We start from the raw sequence: 22,385 nt of genomic DNA, 5'->3' as shown, positions 1-22,385 counted from the left end.
ACAAGTTTAGAATTAACTAAACTATGTTCTAGTGATTACAAGTTTAAACCTTCGAATAAGATAGCTTTATATGTATGAATCGAATGATGTTATGAACATCATTACTACCTTAAGTTCCTTGGATAAACCTACTGGAAAAGAGAAAAATGGATCTAGCTTCAATGGATCCTTGGATGGCTCGAAGTTCTTGAAGCAGAATCATGACACGAAAACAAGTTCAAGTAAGATCATCACTTAAAATAAGATTGTTATAGTTATAGAAATTGAACCAAAGTTTGAATATGATTATTACCTTGTATTAGAATGATAACCTACTGTAAGAAACAAAGATTTCTTGAGGTTGGATGATCACCTTACAAGATTGGAAGTGAGCTAGCAAACTTGAAAGTATTCTTGATTTTATGAAACTAGAACTTTTGGAATTTATGAAGAACACTTAGAACTTGAAGATAGAACTTGAGAGAGTTCAATTAGATGAAGAAAATTGAAGAATTAAAGTGTTTGTAGGTGTTTTTGGTCGTTGGTGTATGGATTAGATATAAAGGATATGTAATTTTGTTTTCATGTAAATAAGTCATGAATGATTACTCATATTTTTGTAATCTTATGAGATATTTCATGCTAGTTGCCAAATGATGGTTCCCACATGTGTTAGGTGACTCACATGGGCTGCTAAGAGCTGATCATTGGAGTGTATATACCAATAGTACATACATCTAAAAGCTGTGTATTGTACGAGTACGAATACGGGTGCATACGAGTAGAATTGTTGATGAAACTGAACGAGGATGTAATTGTAAGCATTTTTGTTAAGTAGAAGTATTTTGATAAGTGTATTGAAGTCTTTCAAAAGTGTATAAATACATATTAAAACACTACATGTATATACATTTTAACTGAGTCGTTAAGTCATCGTTAGTCGTTACATGTAAGTGTTGTTTTGAAACCTTTAGGTTAACGATCTTGTTAAATGTTGTTAACCCAATGTTTATAATATCAAAAGAGATTTTAAATTATTATATTATCATGATATTATGATGTACGAATATCTCTTAATATGATATATATACATTAAATGTCGTTACAACGATAAACGTTACATATATGTCTCGTTTCAAAATCATTAAGTTAGTAGTCTTGTTTTTACATATGTAGTTCATTGTTAATATAATTAATGATATGTTTACTTATCATAATATCATGTTAACTATATATATAACCATATATATGTCATCATATAGTTTTTTACAAGTTTTAACGTTCGTGAATCACCGGTCAACTTGGGTGGTCAATTGTCTATATGAAACCTATTTCAATTAATCAAGTCTTAACAAGTTTGATTGCTTAACATGTTGGAAACATTTAATCATGTAAATATCAATCTCAATTAATATATATAAACATGGAAAAGTTCGGGTCACTACAGTTAGCATTTGTATCACTAGGTAAACTTCCCGGTTTTCTCTCTCCTATTAACCTTGCTAGGTTACTTACTTCTTGTTCCAAGTTTTGAATAGAAGCTTGTTGATTTCTAAATGCTTGAGCATTTTGTTCATTAGTTTGTTTCTGAGATGTGAAAAACTACGTTTGAGTTTCAACTAGCTTCGTCATCATATCTTCTAAATTCGGCTTTTTATCATCGGTTTGTGGTGGTTTGTTTTGAAAATTAGGTCTTTGCTGGTTGTAAGTATTGTTGGATACTTGTTGATTGCTAGGACCTTGTTGGTTGTTGTATGGAATATTTCGGTTATAGTTCCGATTTTGATTGTAAATAGGTCTTGGCGGTTGATAATTATTCTGATAATTATTTCCAGGCCTTTGGTTTATGTATGAAATATTCTCTCTTTGTTCCATTGTTAATTCAATACTGAGACAATCTTTTGTCAAATGTGGTCCTCCACACTGCTCACAACTAATTCGTATTGAGTGGATATCTTTAGTCATCTTTTCCATTCGTCTCTCGACAGCATCTATCTTTGCAGAAATGGATTCTAAGTCATGGCTAGAATCGGCTCTAGCTGCTTTAGATGATCTAACGATATCTTTTTCTTGGTGCCACTCATGTGAGTGGGAAGCAGTGTTATCAATAATTTTATAAGCATCAGTTTCGGTTTTCTTCATAGTAGAACCACCAGCTGCTATATCGATGTCTTTCCTTGTAGTGATGTCGCATCCTTGGTAGAATATTTGTACTATTTGACAGGTGTCTAAACCATGTTGCGGACATCCTCTTAATAACTTTCCAAATCTTGTCCACGCCTCATATAGAGTTTCATTTGGTTTCTGTGTGAACGTAACAATTTCTCCTTGAAGTCTTACGGCTTTAGATGCCGGAAAGAATTGTTTAAGAAATTTTTCAACTAAAACGTCCCATGTATCGATCGCCCCTTCAGGTAACAATTCCAACCAATCTTTGGCTTCTCCCTTTAAAGTCCCGGGAAATAACATGAGATATATCTGTTCATCCTCAACTTCTCTTATTTTAAATAGAGTGCAGATCCTATTAAAGGTACGAAGATGTTCATTTGGATCTTCCTTCGGCGCACCACTAAATTGGCATTGATTAGTCACCATATGTAGAATTTGTCCTTTGATTTCATAATCTGGCGCATTAATGTCTGGATAAGTAATTGCGTGACCTTGGCCAGTGCGTTTAGCTCTCATTCGGTCTTCCATACATAAAGGTTCCAAATTCTCCATAATTGAATTTGTTGAATCCGAATCACTAGAGGATTCTGATTTAATGGTTCGTTCCTCAACAATCTCTGTTTGAATGATTGGTAGTTCCGGAGGAAAATTTAATGGTTCAGGATCTATGAATTGTCCCTGAATATTATCCGGATTCTCAATTGTGAGGTCGGGTTCAAAAAATGGATTATCGAAAATTTAAATTGGAGTACTTGGTCAACTAGATGACGATTCTAAAGAAAAATCAACGGCGGTAATATTAGCTAGATGTCTTGATCGAGTTACAGGTGGTGAACGTACAAAAGGTGGTGAACGTCTTGCTCGGTGCATTCACTGAATATCCTATTAGTTTTTAAAAGGAAAGAAAAATTATATAAGTTATCCAATTAATAGACTTTTCTGATTTTTCCCACGTTTCGAATAGCCTAAAGATGCAGCAGAGGGGCAGGATTCATTTGGTCTCAATATAATTGAGGACTGTTTGGCTCCAATAACCCGGTCCACGTACAAATCCAACTATTACTACGAACCAGAAAATTTTGATGTCAATCAATTTAACCACTTAAAATAAATTTTCGTAATTTTAAGAAATTTAGATAAGAAGTAGAATAAAAATCTATGTCCTAAAACTAGAATTGCTAGAAATAAGAAAGAAAAAAAAAAGCGTCGAAAAAGAAAAAGAAAAGGGTTGAAAAATAAAAGGCGTCAGAAAATAAGAAATAAAAAGAAATGACTTATAGAACTTAAAAACATTCGACTAACCCAACCTTATTACTATCACTAACTTAAAATTATAATCGCAAATTGAGATTACTAATTGGAATGATAATTGATACATAGGTAAAAGGCGTATAAAAATATTAAAGCTTACAAGTAAAACTATATCCCAAATGGAAATAACTTAAAAAGAAACTAAAACTTAAAAAGGCGTCGCAAAATTCTAAAGCACTTAAATCTTAGTCTAAAGAAAAGGCACTTAAGGGATTTTACGGTAAAGCCTAAAAATCTAAATAAAAAAAAATAACTATGGCAAAAACTATGTTTAAAACTAAAAACTAGTGAAAAACACAAATATTACGTTAAAACAATTAAAAATGGACAAAATATAAAAATATACTAAAAGTTGTAAAAAGTACAATTTTTATAAAAATATTATTTTTATATTATTTATTTATTAAGAGTGTTAATTTTATAATTTATTTAAATTAATTAAACTAAATATACAAATTAAATAAATAAACTAAACTTAATTAATTAAAAATTAAAACCTAATTAGGGTTTTTAATTAATAATAATAATAATAATTACGTAATTAATGCGAAATTAGGGTTCTGTGTAACCCGTGTCAGACGGCTTCGCGAGTTGCGGTATTCCAGGCAACAAACTCCGCGAGTCGCGGGGATCGAAATTTCAGATGACAGGCTGTTTCGTTTCAGTTTTTCGACGTAATTATTTTTTTTTAATTAATATATTTATATAATTTAAATAAAACTTATCTTAAAAAACTAAAATAGAAATAAAATACTTTATAATTTTATAAATAAAAATCTTAAAACTAGATTTATATATATATATATATATATATATATATATATATTCGGCTTTTTTTATGTTTTAATAAAAACAAAATATTTAAATAAAACTTATAATTTTTTTATTAAATAAAAATAAAGAAACTTTATAAAACTTAAATATTTAACAAACTCTTAAAAATATTTATATTTTTTTTTCTTTTTATATTTTTGAATATTTAAAACGTATTTTTACAAAAGCATATTTTTTTTATATTAGCAAACTAAAAATAAATTTTTTTTTCTATTTATTAGCGTTGCGCTTTCGGCGTTTAAGATCCCCGACAGCGGCGCCAAAAATACTTGATGTTTTCGCTAGGTGTATATAAAATAGCTTATATTTTACAAGGAAATACTATTAAATATGATACAATTTTACACAAGATATTTATTTATTTATAGAATGGATATACTTAAACCTTGCTACAACACTTATAGGCAGTGTACCTAATCGTACAGTAGTGTAGTTTTTAGTAAGTCCGGTTCGGTCCACAGGGAAAATTTTTTAAACAAAGGTTAACGCTATATTAGTTTTATTTTATAAAAATACAAATATATATATATATATATATATATATATATATATATATATATATAAGTAATATTATTATTATAAAGGGGGGTTTTTACCGTTTAATGACCGGTTTGTCGATTTTAAAAACTTTAGTCGCAGTTAAAACCAAATGTAAAATATTAAAAATAAATAAAAGACTTAATTTAAAGCGTAAAGTAAATAACGATAATGAAATTGTGATAAATAAAAGTGCGATAATTAAAAAGTACGATAATTAAAAGTGCAATTAAATACAATAACAATAAATAAAAGTGCGATAATTAGAAGTGCAATTAAATATAAAATAAAGGAAATTAAATATGAAATAAAAGAATTATGCTTATTTAAACTTCCGTAATCATGATGTTTGACGTGTTGATTTTAGTTTTATGCCCATGGGTTAATTGTCCTTTGTCCTGGATTATTTAATATGTCCGTCTGGTTTTTGTCCATAACAGTCCATCAGTCATAAATATAAAGTGCGAGTGTCCTCGTCAAATTATCCTTATACCCGAAGTCAAATATTCCAACTAATTGGGGACTTAAACTGTAACAAGATTTTAATACTTTGTTTAATAATTACACCAGGATGTCGACTGAGTGTAACCCAAGGTTTTAATACTCTGTTATCAATTATGCCAAGTGTCCTTGTACATAATTTCACCCCCGTTTTAATAATTCTAGTGGCTATTAATCCATTCCCGTGTCCGGTTAAATGAACGATTATTCGTACATATAAATATCCCGTCCATCGTGTCCGATTAAGTGTATATGATTATTTATAGGGACGTCCAATTGTAAATCTTTATATTAAAATTAACAAACTATCATTTAGTTAAACAAATATAAAGCCCATTAATAGCCCATAGTCTAATTTCCACAAGTGTCGTTCTTTTGTCCAAACCCCAATTATGGTACAAAGCCCAATTACCCAATTTTAGTAATTAGCCCAACATCATGATTACTTCGTTTTAAATAAGCATAATAATAACTTAGCTACGAGACATTAAATTAAAAAGGTTGAACATAACTTACAATGATTAAAAATAGCGTAGCGTTACACGGACAGAATTTTGACTTACACCCTTACAACATTCGCTAACATACCCTTATTATTAGGATTACAATTAAAATTAAAATTAAAATATAAAATATAAATATAAATATTACGTATACATATATAGAGAGAGATTGATTTTTATGATATTTTTGCGATCAAACTGCGTTTGCTTTTATAGGGATTTGAGTCCAGGTGAGCTCCGCGAGTCGCGGCCTTTTCCCTCTTTGAACTCCGCAAGTCGCGGAGTTCGATTTTACAGCTCACACCATTTTGGAGCCTTTCTTGCCGACGGATTATTATATAAATATAATATATATATAATTTATATAATTAATTATATATTATATTATATTTATATACATAGTTAACTTGTAATTTTTAGTTCGTTGCGTCGAGCGTTGAGAGTTGACTCTGGTCCCGGTTCCGGATTTTCGAACGTCTTTGCGAATAATTTAATATCTTGTACTTTGTGTTTTGAATCTTGTACTCTTGTAATTTCGAGACGTTTCTTATCAATAATTGGAACCTCTTTGATTGTATTTTGTACTTTTGAGCTTTTTGGTCGTTTGCGTCTTCAATTCGTCGAATCTGCCTTTTGTCTTCACCTTTTATTATTTAAACGAATATCACTTGTAAATAGAACAACTGCAACTAAAAGCTTGTCTTTCTTGAGGAATAATGCTATGAAATATATGTTCGTTTTTAGCATTATCACAGACGTTGCAACAAGCATTGGGGACTCGTCTAGACATGAGTACTGCCTATCATCCACAAACTGATGGGCATAGCGAAAGGACGATACAAACGCTTGAAGACATGCTACGAGCATGTGTTATTGATTTCGGAAACAGTTGGGATCGACACCTACCGTTAGCAGAATTTTCCTACAACAATAGTTATCATTCTAGTATTGAGATGGCGCCGTTTGAGGCACTTTATGGTAGAAAGTGCAGGTCTCCGATTTGTTGGAATGAAGTAGGGGATAGACAGATTACGAGTCCGGAGATAATACAAGAAACTACCGAGAAAATCATCCAAATTTAACAACGATTGAAAACCGCCCAGAGTCGACAAAAGAGCTACGCGGACAGTAAAAGAAAAGATATAGAGTTTGAAATTGGAGAAATGGTCATGCTTAAGGTTTCACCTTGGAAAGGCATTGTTCGATTTGGTAAACGGGGGAAACTAAATCCAAGGTACATTGGACCATTCAAGATTATAGATCGTGTCGGACCAGTAGCTTACCAACTAGAGCTACCTCAACAACTCGCGGTTGTACATAACACTTTTTACGTCTCAAATTTGAAGAAATGTTTTGCTAAAGAACATCTCACTATTCCGTTGGACGAAATCCAAATCAATGAAAAACTTCAATTCATTGAAGAACCCGTCGAAATAATGGATCGTGAGGTTAAGAGACTTAAGAAAAACAAGATATCGATTGTTAAGGTTCGATGGAATGCTCGTAGAGGACCCGAGTTCACCTGGGAGCATGAAGATCAGATGAAGAAGAAATACCCGCATCTATTTCCAGAAGATTCGTCAACACCTTCAACAGCTTAAAATTTCGGGACGAAATTTATTTAACGGGTAGGTACTGTAGTGACCCGAACTTGTTTCCAACGTGTTTACATGAATAAATGTTTCTAACATGTTAAGCAATCAAACTTGTTAAGACTTGATTAAATGAAATAAGTTTCATATAGACAATTGATTACCCAAGTTGACCGGCGATTCTCGAACGTTACAAAATTGTAAAAACTACATGTTGTGGTATATATAGACATATATATATGGTTGACATAAGATTATGATGAGTAAGTATCTCACTAAATATATTAACAATGTGTGATATACATAAGAAATGAGATTACTAAGTTAAGAAACTCGAAATGATATATATAACGATTATCGTTATTATAACGTCTACTAAATACATATGTATCATATTAAGATATTGATACACTATATTTAACATGATAAAATGATATTTAAATATATCATTAAGTGTGTTAACAATGAACTACATATGTAAAAACAAGAATACTAACTCAAGAATTACGAAATGAGACTTATATGTAACGATTATCGTTGTAACGAAATTTTAATGTATATATCATATTAAAAGATATTCATACATCATAATATCATGATAATATAATAATTTAACATCTCATTTGATATAATAAATATTGGGTTAACAACATTAATTGAGATCGTTAACTTAAAGGTTTCAAAACAACACTTACATGTAACGACTAACGAAGACTTAACGACTCCATTAGAATGTATATACATGTTGTGTTTTGATATGTATTCTTACACTTTTGAAAGACTTCAAGACACATATCAAAGTACTTCTACTTAACAAAAATGCTTACAATTACATCCTCGTTCAGTTTCATCAACAATTCTACTCGTATGCACCCGTATTCGTACTCGTACAATACACAGCTTTTAGATGTATGTACTATTGGTATATACACTCCAATGATTAGCTCTTAGCAGCCCATGTGAGTCACCTAACACATGTGGGAACCATCATTTGGCAACTAGCATGAAATATCTCATAAAATTACAAAAATATTAGTAATCATTCATGACTTATTTACATGAAAACAAAATTACATATCCTTTATATCTAATCCATATACCAACGACCAAAAACACCTACAAACACTTTCATTCTTCAATTTTCTTCATCTAATTGATCTCTCTCAAGTTCCATCTTCAAGTTCTAAGTGTTCTTCATAAATTCCATAAGTATAGTTTCATAAAAATCAAGAATACTACCAAGTTTGCAAGTTTACTTCCAAGCTTTCTAATCCATTCCAAGTAATCATCTAAGATCAAGGAACCTTTGTTATTTACAGTAGGTTATCTTTCTAATTCAATGTAATACTCATATTTAAACTTTGATTCAATTTCTACAACTATAACAATCTTATTTCGAGTGAAAATCTTACTTGAACTGTTTTCGTGTCATGATTCTGCTTCAAGAACTTTCAAGCCATCCAAGGATCCTTTGAAGCTAGATCTATTTTTATCATTTCCAGTAGTTTTATACATAAAACTTAAGGTAGTAATGATGTTCATAACATCATTCGATTCATACATATAAAGCTATCTTATTCGAAGGTTTAAACTTGTAATCACTAGAACATAGTTTAGTTAATTCTAAACTTGTTACAAAAGTTAATCCTTCTAACTTGACTTTTAAAATCAACTAAACACATGTTCTATATCTATATGATATGCTAACTTAATGATTTAAAACCTGGAAACACGATGAACACCATAAAATCGGATATACGCCGTCGTAGTGAAACCGGAGGCTGTTTTGGTTTGGATAATTAAAAACTATGATAAACTTTGATTTAAAAGTTGTTCTTTTGGGAAAATGATTTTTCATATGAACATGAAACTATATCCAAAAATCTTGGTTAAACTCAAAGTGAAAGTATGTTTTTCAAAATGGTCATCAAGATGTCGTTCTTTCGATGGAAATGACTACCTCTTTAGTAATTGACATGTAACTTAAATTTCTTACTATAAACCTATACTTTTTCTATTTGGATTCTTAAATTAGAGTTCAATATGAAACCATAGCAATTTGATTCACTCAAAACGGATTTAAAATGAAGAAGTTATGGGTAAAACAAGATTGGATATTTTTGATCTTTTTAGCTACGGGAAATGTTTAACAAATCTATACAAATCATATCCTAGCTAACTTATATTGTATTATACATGTATTCTAATATATTATGTAATCTTGGGATACCATAGACACGTATGCAAATGTTTTGAAATATCATATCGACCCATGTATATATATTATTTGGAACAACCATAGACACTCTATATGCAGTAATGTTGGAATTAGCTATACAGGGTTGAGGTTGATTCCAAAAATATATATACTTTGAGTTGTGATCTAGCCTGAGATATATATACATTGGGTCATGGATTGATTCAAGATAATATATATATCGATTTATTTCTGTACATCTAACTGTGGACAACTAGTTGTAGGTTACTAACGAGGACATCTGACTTAATACACTCAAATCTTTAAAACATAATAAAAATGGTTGTAATTATATTTTGATCATACTTTGATATATATGTACATATTTGTATAGGTTCGTGAATCGATCCGTGGCCAAGTCTTATTTCCGAGGAAGGAAATATCTGTGAAAGTGAGTTATAGTCCCACTTTTAAAATCTAATATTTTTGGGATGAGAATACATGCAGGTTTTATAAATGATTTACAAAATAGACATAAGTACGTGAAACTACATTCTATGGTTGAATTATCGAAATCGAATATGCCCCTTTTTATTAAGTCTGGTAATCTAAGAATTAGGGAATAGACACCCTAATTGACGCGAATCCTAAAGATAGATCTATTGGGTCTAACAAACCCCATCCAAAGTACCAGATGCTTTAGTACTTCGAAATTTATATCATATCCGAAGGGTGTCCCGGAATGATGGGGATATTCTTATATATGCATCTTGTTAATGTCGGTTACCAGGTGTTCACCATATGAATGATTTTTATCTCTATGTATAGAATGTGTATTGAAATATGAAATCTTGTGGTCTATTGTTACGATTTGATATATATAGGTTAAACCTATAACTCACCAACATTTTTGTTGACGTTCAAAGCATGTTTATTCTCAGGTGAATATTAAGAGCTTCCACTGTTGCATACTAAAATAAGAACAAGATTTGGAGTCCATGTTTGTATGATATTGTGTAAAAACTGCATTCAAGAAACATATGTCGATGTAATATATTTCTATTGTAAACCATTATGTAATGGTCTTGTGTAAACAGTATATTTTAGATTATCATTATTTGATAATCTATGTAATGTTTTTAAAACCTTTATTGATAAAATAAAGGTTATGGTTGTTTTAAAAATGAATGCAGTCTTTGAAAAACGTCTCGTATAGAGGTCAAAACCTCGCAACGAAACCAATTAATATGGAACATTTATAATCAATATGAACGGGACATTTCACCTATACTTCGTAGATCTAGTAGAACTCTTCATCAACCTGAGAGGTTAAATCTTCTGATTAATTCAAATGAACCTCATCTAGGGGATTATGATGAACCCTCTAGCTATGGTGAAGCCATGTCAGATTCACAATCTGACAAATGGGGAGATGCTATGAAGGCAGAGATGCAGTCCATGAAAGATAATCAAGTATGGGACTTGATTGATCTTCCACCCAATTGCAAGACAGTGGGGTGTAAATGGATCTTTAAGAACAAGGTTGACATGGACGGTAATGTAAATACTTTTAAGGCTCGGTTGGTGGCAAAAGGTTATACTCAAACTCAAGGAATTGATTATGAGGAAACTTTTTCACCAGTCGCGAGCATTAAATCAATTAGGATGCTTATTGCCATAGCTGCTTTTCATGATTATGAAATATGGCTAATGGATGTCAAAACCGCTTTCCTAAATGGCGACCTAAGCGAGGATGTATATATGGTTCAGCCGGAAGGGTTTGTGAATCCTAAGCATCCTACTAAATTATGCAAACTTCTAAAATCTATTTATGGATTAAAGCAAGCATCCAGGAGCTGGAATCTTAAGTTTGATCAGAAAATCAAAGAGTTTGGTTTTTTTCAAAACCAAAATGAGCCCCGTGTTTACATTAGAGCTAGTGGGAGCAAAGTTGTCTTTTTGATCTTGTATGTTGATGACATACTACTTATTGAAAATGACATTCCAACTATGCAAGATGTCAAATCTTGACTTGGAAAATATTTTTCCATGAAAGATCTTGGAGAAGCTAAGTATATTCTAGGAATCAGGATCTATAGAAATAGATCCAAAAAGCTTATTGGTTTGAGTCAAAGTACATACATTGACAAATCTTGCGAAGATTTAATATGCAAAACTCCAAGCACGGAGCATTGCCCATGCAAAAGGGCATAACCTTGAGCAAGTCTCAAAGTCCTATCACACCTGATGAGATAAGACGAATGAAATGTGTTTCGTATGCTTCGGTTATAGGATCCATTATGTATGCCATGTTATGTACTAGACCTGATGTCTCGTTAGCTTTGAGTTTGACGAGTCATTATCAACAGAATCCAGGTAAAGAACATTGGATTGCTGTTAAGAGCATTCTTAAATATTTGCGGATAACTAAAGACATGTTCTTGGTTTACGGTGGTTTAGAAGAAGAGTTGAGTATTAGATGTTATACAGATGCTAGTTTCCAAACTGATCGAGATGATTCTCGATCCCAGTCAGGGTATGTCTTTGTCATGAATGGCGGGGCAGTTGATTGGAGAAGCTCAAAGCAGAGCACAGTTGCACAGTCTACAACGGAAGAGAATACATTGCTACCTCAGAAGCTGCTCAAGAAGCTGTCTGGATTAGGAAGTTTATTGCTGAACTCGGAGTAGTTCCCAGCATTGAATCCCCTATAGAAATGTACTGTGATAATTTAAGTGCTATTATACTTGCGAAAGAATCACGTGTACGTAAAGGTAGCAGACACATTCTTTGAAAGTTTGACTACATTCAAGAAGTCGTTGAGAGGGATGATATTAGTATTCTTAAGGTTCATACAGATGATAATGCGGCTGACCCGTTCACGAAGCCCATGACACACAACAAGCATGATGATCATGCTAGTAGTATTGGACTTCGTTATGTTGCCGATCTTTTTAATTTGTAATTTAGTATTTGGATATTTTTGGAACATTAAGCAGTTTTATCTTAATGAATTGATATATAGTTGGTATGATCAGTTTCATTTATATCACTGTGTTCTATATTAGCATGTTTAATCCATGAATAATTGTTGATTATTCAAAATTTTCATAATCGGTTATGTTATGGGAATAACATGAATTAAGATTAATATGAATTTTTGGTTATATTCATTGATGATGAATAGTTAATTTATTGAGACCAAAATTCATATGTATTCATTGATGATGAATATTGGAATGACCCAACCATGAGATGTCACTACATGGATCGTAGTCAGTAGTGAATCTTTTAGTGATTATGTTTTTATGTCCTTATACTTGAGATGCACGCCAGTTTTGATGTGTGGAACATTGTACTTTGATATGGTTAAATGCTGTCTTGAATAAGGCTGTTATAAAGGCCATTATTGGGTATAATGTAAAGCTCGTGATAGACACGTGTATGCAATATAGGATTTGTTCCTCTAAAATATTTGGAGTTAGATACTTTTTGAGCTCCTCGATGAATGAATAAAATAATTGTGTGGCCGCACCCAAATGTAATTAAGATGATACTTAATTAGTTTGGTGATCTAATTCAGTTCTAAGATCGAGAAACAAAATTGTTAAACAAATGAGAATGACCGATGATCCATATCTCAAGTTTAACTAAAGTATCTGAAATAAAAGGACGAATGACATTTAAAACTTACCATAAAAAGTTTCGAGAAACTACCCTCACATGAATTTGGGGACAATGACGTGTTGCTAGACGCTTACCATTGTTTGTATAGTTACTTGGTGTTGTGCCATGCACAAGTGGGAGTATGTAGGATTAATGTGCAAGGTACAACAAATAACTATATGGTCAACCTCATTTGAGCCTTCGGGGTCACACACATATACACCGAGACGTCAAATAATATATATATATATATATATATATATATATATATATATATATATATATATATATATATATATATATATATATATATATATATGATGTATATATATTACTCAAGTAACAAAATAGTAAATCGAAATTAATTCATTTACTATTCATATGAATAGTAAATGAATCGAAATTAATTAATTTACTATTCACATGAAAGCGACATGATAGAAATTATTAATTATAAGTTACATAACATACCCCTGAAGTATTTGAGAAATACGACTTTATGATATATATTCGTTCTAATTTGGATTCACGGATTTTTCATAAAGGTTCACGGGTGTTTTGAAAAAAAATATCTTTATATATTGCACCAAATTAGTTCATATTGTATTCTTTCAGTGAACTAAAAAAAACACATATTACATATTTTGATTTCATAATATTAACCAAAGGTTGATTAATATTACTTGGGTTTGGACTAGCATCCATTGACGGTTGTTTGAAGTGTAGTGTGGACTATCCAAAGAGACGGTCATACTTTTGATCGTAAGTTTCTCTCCATCTCATCAATTCCTCAAGAAATGTATATCGTTAACTCCTCTTTTGTTTTATATTCATGAAAATTATTATGATGTAACTGGATCATTGGGAAAGATTAATCGTGTGCATGTTTCATTAAATAAGTGAAAATTTAATCTTGTTAAATTTTGTTCATAAAATAGTAAAAGATTATTATTTTAACTATCCACTGTGTTAATCTGAAATTGGTAAAAGTACACACGGTTTTCCATTAGTGGTATCCGAGCCGCTTTTACACCATCTTAATTGTCACGTGATTTTTTTTAGATTTAGCTTTGTGGTGAATTGGTAACAGTCAAAACCTTTATGGTTTTGAAAGGCAACTTTGTTGATTACCTCATGACGCACGAATAAGATCTGAAAAAAAAAATCACTGTTATAAATTTTGAATTTATTTGTTATGGCTTGAATATTTATTATAATTGTTGATTGTTTTATTCCATGGTTATACACATGCATTGTAACCATGGACAAGCCATATTTAAGTTTCAATAATGTAGTTATTAAAATTGTGATTGCACACATACCTCATAATGCCCCGACCTATGTATGATTGTTGTGATTGTTGATTACGGCAATATTATGTCATATTGATTATTTGTATTATTAGAAAGGCCATTTTGAAGCCAAAGTTTTATTATATTTATTTTTCATTTTCATAGTATTGTATTTAAGTTTATTTCAATTTGTAAAAGTACTAGTTTAGTTGTATTTTCAAATTTAAATAAATGTAACAAGATGAAGATTGAAGATAAAATACAACATGCTTTTGGCTTAGAAGATGGCGAACAGGTCAAGTTGACAACGATGGCGTTTGTCAAGTTTTCACTTGATTCTTGAATCAAGTGGGAGCTATGATATTACCCTTAGTTTGACCTCTTGATCCCATGTCGGCTCATGAGATCAAGCATATGATTTTTGGGCTAGGCTATGTGTGTGTGATGCATGGTATGGTTGTGTTTTATTTTCCTGCATTTATATTTAATTGTTGATTATAATATATGCTAAATGTTTTTGATAAAAACATCAAATAAAACTAGTAACGAGTTTCAAAGGTTAAAATTGATGATTTTAAAAAAGTTAAACTCTAACGAGTTTAAAGTTAATTATTTTTTTTGAAACTCAAATAATATATATGAGCGACATCTTTTAAAAATGTTTTAAAATGATACACAATGTGTATTTGTTATTTTTCATATAAAATAAAATAACAAACTAGACGCATAAACACGATTGACATATATAAAATTGGTTAGAATGATTTTAACAAAAAGTGTAGCGAATCTTGTGTGCATGCATTATTAGTTAACACAAACATTTTCAAAATACCCATCAAATTTAAGTCATGCCATCCAATGAGCTTGCAAACACTCCTCGTTATTTTTTGATTACGGTGAGACCTAATCGAATTATAGCCACGAGGTGGATTTTCAGTTACGAGTGAGACTAGGCTGAATTTCCACTGTTTCCAAATTGGACGACTTAATCGTATTCACGATGAGATCTGAGTTCGAGGCAAGGATGGGACAAACATGCCAATAGATAATAGTGGTTTGTTAGACTACACATATATCAAGGTCCCATAAAGATCTAAGAGTTGCACCTGTAATGCAATTGGTACTCGCTACCTACCAGTAGACTCTATAACTGCTAGCTGATCAACAGATGTAGTTATGGAACCTCTATGTGGATCTTAGGATTTCGTAAATTAATTGTTTTTAAATATATTAAAACTTGGGTAATTAATTTATTAAAGTATTATATCGAAAATACTAAAATTGAACCTTGTTCTTTTGTAGATGTCAAACAATCAAAACGTAAACCAAAACACCCTCCGTTCTTTGTTGGAGAAGGAGAAACTCAATGGTTTAAACTTCCTCGATTGGTACCGCAACCTGAGAATTGTTTTCAAATATGAAGGGAAGTTGAACAAAATTGAAGAACCCTTACCCGAAGCTCCTCCTGAGACAGTTATTGCTGCTCAAAAGAATGCTTATCAGAAGTTGTTTGATGAGCAAGAGAAGATAGCTTTAATCATGCTTGCTAGTATGACTTCTGACCTCCTCTTTATATATTGCACCAAATTAGTTCATATTGTATTCTTTCAGTGAACTAAAAAAACACATATTACATATTTTGATTTCATAATATTAACCAAAGGTTGATTAATATTACTTGGATTTGGACTAGCATCCATTGACGGTTGTTTGAAGTGTAGTGTGGACTATCCAAAGAGACAGTCATACTTTTGATCGTAAGTTTCTCTCAGTCTCATCAATTCTTCAAGAAAGGTATATCGTTAACTCCTCTTTTGTTTTATATTCATGAAAATTATTATGATGTAACTGGATCATTGGGAAAGATTAATCGTGTGCATGTTTCATTAAATAAGTGAAAATTTAATCTTATTAAATTTTGTTCATAAAATAATAAAAGTTTATTATTTTAACTATCCACTGTGTTAATCTGAAATTGGTAAAAGTACACACGGTTTTCCATTACCCAAAACATGGAGGTCCAATTTTTCCAATACTTGGAATCGCCAATGCACATATCCGAATGCCAATCTAACCCTGTTGGGAATCAATACTCAAAAAAAGCGGCTCAAATCTTTAAAGCACAATGAAAAGCAAATATGCAATTGTTTCCATGTTGTTTCCATGTTGTTCGAACACCAGGGGCAGAAGGTCTCATTTTCTTTGCTTAAAATACCTCTTCGAACCTCCTGTGAAACAATGGGCTATTTTCGCGCCAGTAAATTCAGTAAAGAGTCCATTTCGTTTATAATGTATGAGTTTAGAGGGCCTTTTATGTAAGAAGCGCACTTGCAACTTTCATCAGCTAGTAATGAGAAGAAACTTGATACTTAGGACAATAGCTATCAAATGTTTACGCTTCCATTATTTGATCAAAGTGAAAAAAAAAAAAAAAAAAAAAAAAAAAAATCAACTCTTTAAATGGAGACTAATCCTCCTAATCATTGTTTCTTGATTTGCTAAAAAAACTGAATTTGAAAGAGATTTACCATTGTTCCCGCCATACGACATCTCGACTTGTTTCCAAGGCCACGGGTGTCGTTCCACGAGGTGATCCTCATGGCTTTGGAACGTTGGTGGGGTGATCATCATCTGCCATATTTTTCATAAGCTCATCAAACTTAATCATCTCTTCTTTATAAGTTAATTTCTTTACCCCCAATTTGTTGACCATTAGGCTTTGATTTTTTAAGAGTTGTATCATGGCTGTCTACATGATTTATTTCACTTCTTGTGTCGAAAATATCAGAAATGTTTGGTATTTCATCGGTCCAGTGGGTAGTTTTGGTTTTGGGATTTATTTTAATCCTCTATTGGTTGAATAAAAGGTACACCGTTGTTATCTTGATTCATACACCTGGAGCGGATGTTTCCAGGTTAACACATGTAGGATCGATCCATGGATTCCCATCAAGATACCTCGGCCATTTATTTACAATCGTACAAAACACATTGTGTATTAACAGTTTGGAACGAATTACCCTCGTACCTAAAGTTAGACAAATCAAAGATTAATTAAAATAAATATGAAAAAAGCCACTTCATACACACAATTACACAATACTAATACTAATACTAATAAAACACCATTTTGTGAAGTAATTTTTCCGCTTTATGATCTTAGTTTCGGAATAGTTTTTTAACCGATTAAAATTGTTTGACTTGAGTGGTATAGCGTGAGATCCAACTTGGGGTACTGCCAACCCATGTTCGATTCTCACTCCAAGCATGGAGTTTCCAACCTTTGATAATACTCCCAACACCAATGCGATTTGGAAGGTCTCCGAGGGGGTTTTTCCAATATTCGATGGTACTGCCAACATCGTCGCGAATTGGATTTTCTCCTAACGTGTGTGTGAGTGACAAATGAGAGTATTCGATGTTAATATTGCCGGTCAAAAAAAAAAAGTAACTAAAGGCCTCCAAAATAATTGTTTCACTTGGGCTATTACATTGCTCTGAGCCTAAAGCTTTGTAACCCATTAAAAATGTATATTTAAGATTATTTAGTATTCACGGAAAATGGTTCTCACACACTATCTTTTGATCCTTTTACACTTATTCTCATAAACTTACGGTTATGCCCCTAGTGAGTTGAACTTATATTATTATTATATATATATAATTAAGGGTAAAATAGGTAATTATGTGTACATGAATCAAAAAGTTGTGTATGAAGATCACCTCCCTTCACATTAGTGATTCTCACTCTCACATACACAGAAGACACAAGCAGATTAATTACTCCGTAGTACAGTATCATTTTCTTTCCAAACGATTAATTAATTAATATCGTTCTAAACTTCTACTAACAAGAGGTAGAAAATTAGTAACTTAGGTCAACCTGTTACTTCACAACTTTTTTTTTTTTTGAAACGCAAGCAATATATATATATAAAACCACGAAAAGATACATCAAGGGTTTAGTACAGCTAAAACCTACCGATACTATACACTGAAATAAGGATTACATGAATAAACCTATCTAAAAACTAAAGAGGTTATAATGAGACCAAGACGAAATAGCCAATAGAGACTTTGAATCCGAATAAATTAGCCAATTCCTGTTCTAGTATTTGAGACATAGAAGTCCGGGTTTATCAATCATTGATGTCATTCCAGAGATGTTTTTTTGAGTCTTTTTGAGATCGATCCGAAACTAGAGGTTTGAATATTTGTTAGAATACTTGATTCATTCCATGTTCGGTTCTTGAAGATTTGATCATTTCGAGCGTTCCAAATGAAATAGCAGTAACCCATTTAACACCTTGCCAAATATTTTTTCCTAGTTTGGATTGCGTTGAGAATTGGGATAAGTCATTTAGAAACTGATCCAAAGATATTGAGTTGAGACGGGGTAAGTTTCACCATTTAAAGAATTCATTCCAAAGGTCTAAAACATGAGGACATTGTGTTAGAATGTGATCCACCGTTTCGGTTTATTCGAACAAAGAGCGCAAAGAATTGAGTCGAGCTTTATGCCACGTTTGTCGAGCTCACCATGGACCGGAATCCTTTTAAGTTGTAACGACCCAACCCGTTAACCATCCGAAAACGTGCCACAAAAAAAAAATTCTGAAACAGTTAATCTGGACGGCGTCCAAAAGCTTGGACGGCGTCCAGCTCTTAAGACTGGGACGGCGTCCAGACATCTGGGACGGCGTCCAGATGTACTAAAACATTCTGATCAGTTTTTCGAACTCACGCGGGCGAAAACCCGCTTCCCGACACTTTTAAACCAAAACACTTTCACAATATATTACAATAGTTTAAACTAAGAGTTTTTCACAATAAAAACCGAGTTTTACGACACCGGGCCCACATCGACCCAAAATACCATAAGTGACTATTTCGACCCATTAGTTTATACAAAAACATAGACCGAGCATGGGATTGGGGACACGCTACCCAATCCTAATCAAATCCAAAAGCAAGTCTTCTAAAGCAACTACGCAAGCCCACTAGTCCCCGCGCTTATCCGAGCCACCGCATCCATGCAATCTATAAAAATGTAAACAACGAGAGGGTAAGCTAACGCTTAGTGAATGATAATATACTACATACATATATATGTATAAAATAGACACGCCACACAAATATCAAATACCGCATACCAAAGCATCCAAGTATAAGGCAAGCTAAGCTAAGCATACCGTAGTCACTAAGCAACAAGCTATAGATACATCAACAAATATAAGTTCACCAACGACGATGTGAACAACGCCAAGAAGCTACACCCGGAGGGTTAGCTACATCACGACAATAAAACTATATATATATAACAATATATAAACGAATAAGGTTAACCCCTTAACCCATTACCGAATACCAAACACCACAATGAAGATTGGCCGAACAACCCGAGCCTTAGTGAATTCGCACAACCCGATATTCACTTCTTCCACCAATTCAACAACCGAGGTTGGCCGAACTACCCGAGCCTTAGTGAATTCGCACAACCCGAGATTCACTACCTCATCACAAGATGACCGAACAACCCGAGTCATCATGAATCCGCACTACCCGAGATTCACTTCTCAACATCAAACCCACGGTCACGGGATTATAAAATCCACCACATCGGGGTTATCCACATCACAACAATATCAACCCTTCGCCTTTGGGGTTATAACATCCAAATCACAACCACGTGTGATAACGTACACACAACGTGTACCTCGCCAAAGGTAAACAACCAAAACGCACAACCGTGCCAATTGGACCTGTACACAAGTCCATCAAATCCACCTATATGTGAAGTGAGCTCTATAACCGAGAACCACTTCACCCGACCCGCACCCATCCTACACATACATATGCATATAGGATATTAACACTCACCTTGTCGCCTTGATGAATGCTTCCAAATAAACCGCCACGCGCCAATGGAAAGTACCTATTCCATTATCACAAATACAACAACACAATTAGGGTTTACTTACAAACCAACCCAATTTACACTTAGTGCAATTTCGACCCAAATGTACTTCCAAGCACAAACCGCGCCATAACTAACCAATAATCACTAACACGAGTGAAAATGGTCCTAACACACCAATTAAACCCGAACACAAGTGTTAAACACGGGTCATACCCATTTTGACACCAAAACCCTAATTTTGACCCATTTCAAAATTAGTTAACCAAACTCACCCAAAAAGGGTTCCATCACTTCCATAATCACTAATCCAAGTGATTAAACTCCAAATCAAAGCCTAATCAAGGTCAAAACATCAACCAACCCAAAACCCGCCAAGTGACAAGATTAACAAGTCACTATAAACCCATTTCATCATCTAAAAGGGTTTCACAACAATCTTGCTCAAAACCCTAACTTGAACATCAAATCTAACAAATGAAATTCGGAGTTTGAGCTTACCAATACCACCACAAAGTAGCTAGGAGCGAGATGAACAACTTTAGAACCCGAGCTTTTTCGAGAATCCGACTCCTTCTTCTCCAAATCCACCTCTCTCTCTCTAGAACTTCTCCTCTCTCTCTAAATAATGTTGGGAGTGTTTGTGAAGATGAAATATGATCCACAAATGACCAAGTAACCAGCCTTGAAGGCTCCAAACCGGCATCCAAGTGATTTTACCATTTTACCCCTTTTAAAATAATTAAAACAGCTGGCCCGACAGACCGTTTGGACAGCGTCCCAAACTTTGGACGGCGTCCCACCTTTTGTTGCTGGACGGCGTCCCCCCTATCGGGACGGCGTCCCACCTTTTGTTGCTGGACGGCGTCCCTCCTATCTGGACGGCGTCCCGACCTACTGCAAGATCAGAAACAAAAACAGGGTGTTACAACTCTCCCCCACTTAGAATCGATCACGTCCTCGTGATCCTTGTCACTTAACCAAACGGACCACACTCCACGGTCCTCAACATAAGTCCCAATCCGACTTTCCTAGTCAACTCTTCCCAAGGAATCACCTTTAACAACTAGAATCGTCTCCCGCGATTTATCAAACCCACTATCCGAGCACTAAAACCATGCTCACTCCCTATCATCGGGAAAACTCAACCAATCTCGGACCGAGATATCAATCCCCTAGCGTATCCTTACCGAGTACAATGCTAAAAGTAACCAAGTCAACCTAAGGTCAACAACACGAAACGATGGAGATCGAACCAAACGAATCCTTACGGATAACACCAATCACTAAACATCCCTTGTAGTGTGCAATACGACCCATACGCAACTATCGTAACATCATAACAAACGGTTAAAACCGATAGCGCCCAAAACGACTATGGCAATGCTAATCCAAAGGTGTACCAAAATCGACAATTCGTCACACCTGTGACAACATGTGAGCGAAGCACGGCTATCGCATCACTAATCCTACAACATGGTCCTTACGATCCCACCATTGGTGCATAAAACAACCAATAGATCAAACCAAACGGTCCTTACGACCCCACCATCGGCGTATAAAACAACCGATAGATCACAACTCAACATGGCCGAAACAACCCGAGCCTGAACACATATGGAGGATGGTCGAAACAACCCGAACCTTAGTGAATTCGCACAACCCGAAATTCACCTACCCAATCCATATATCTCACAACGAAATGACCGCACAACCCGAGTCATCGTGAATACGCACAACCCGATATTCACCACCAACGCCACATAGTATAACCGAGGATGGCCGTACAACCCGAGCCTTAGTGAATCCGAACTACCCGACATTCACTACCTCAAACTATGAGTCCAACCAACAGGGACAATCGTACTACCTGAAATATTGTGAATA

Source organism: Rutidosis leptorrhynchoides, chromosome 2, assembly GCF_046630445.1.
Source record: "Rutidosis leptorrhynchoides isolate AG116_Rl617_1_P2 chromosome 2, CSIRO_AGI_Rlap_v1, whole genome shotgun sequence".
Taxonomy (NCBI): Eukaryota; Viridiplantae; Streptophyta; class Magnoliopsida; order Asterales; family Asteraceae; genus Rutidosis; species Rutidosis leptorrhynchoides.
The sequence above is the reverse complement of the archived record's forward strand: the minus strand, read 5'-3'. Positions refer to the sequence as shown.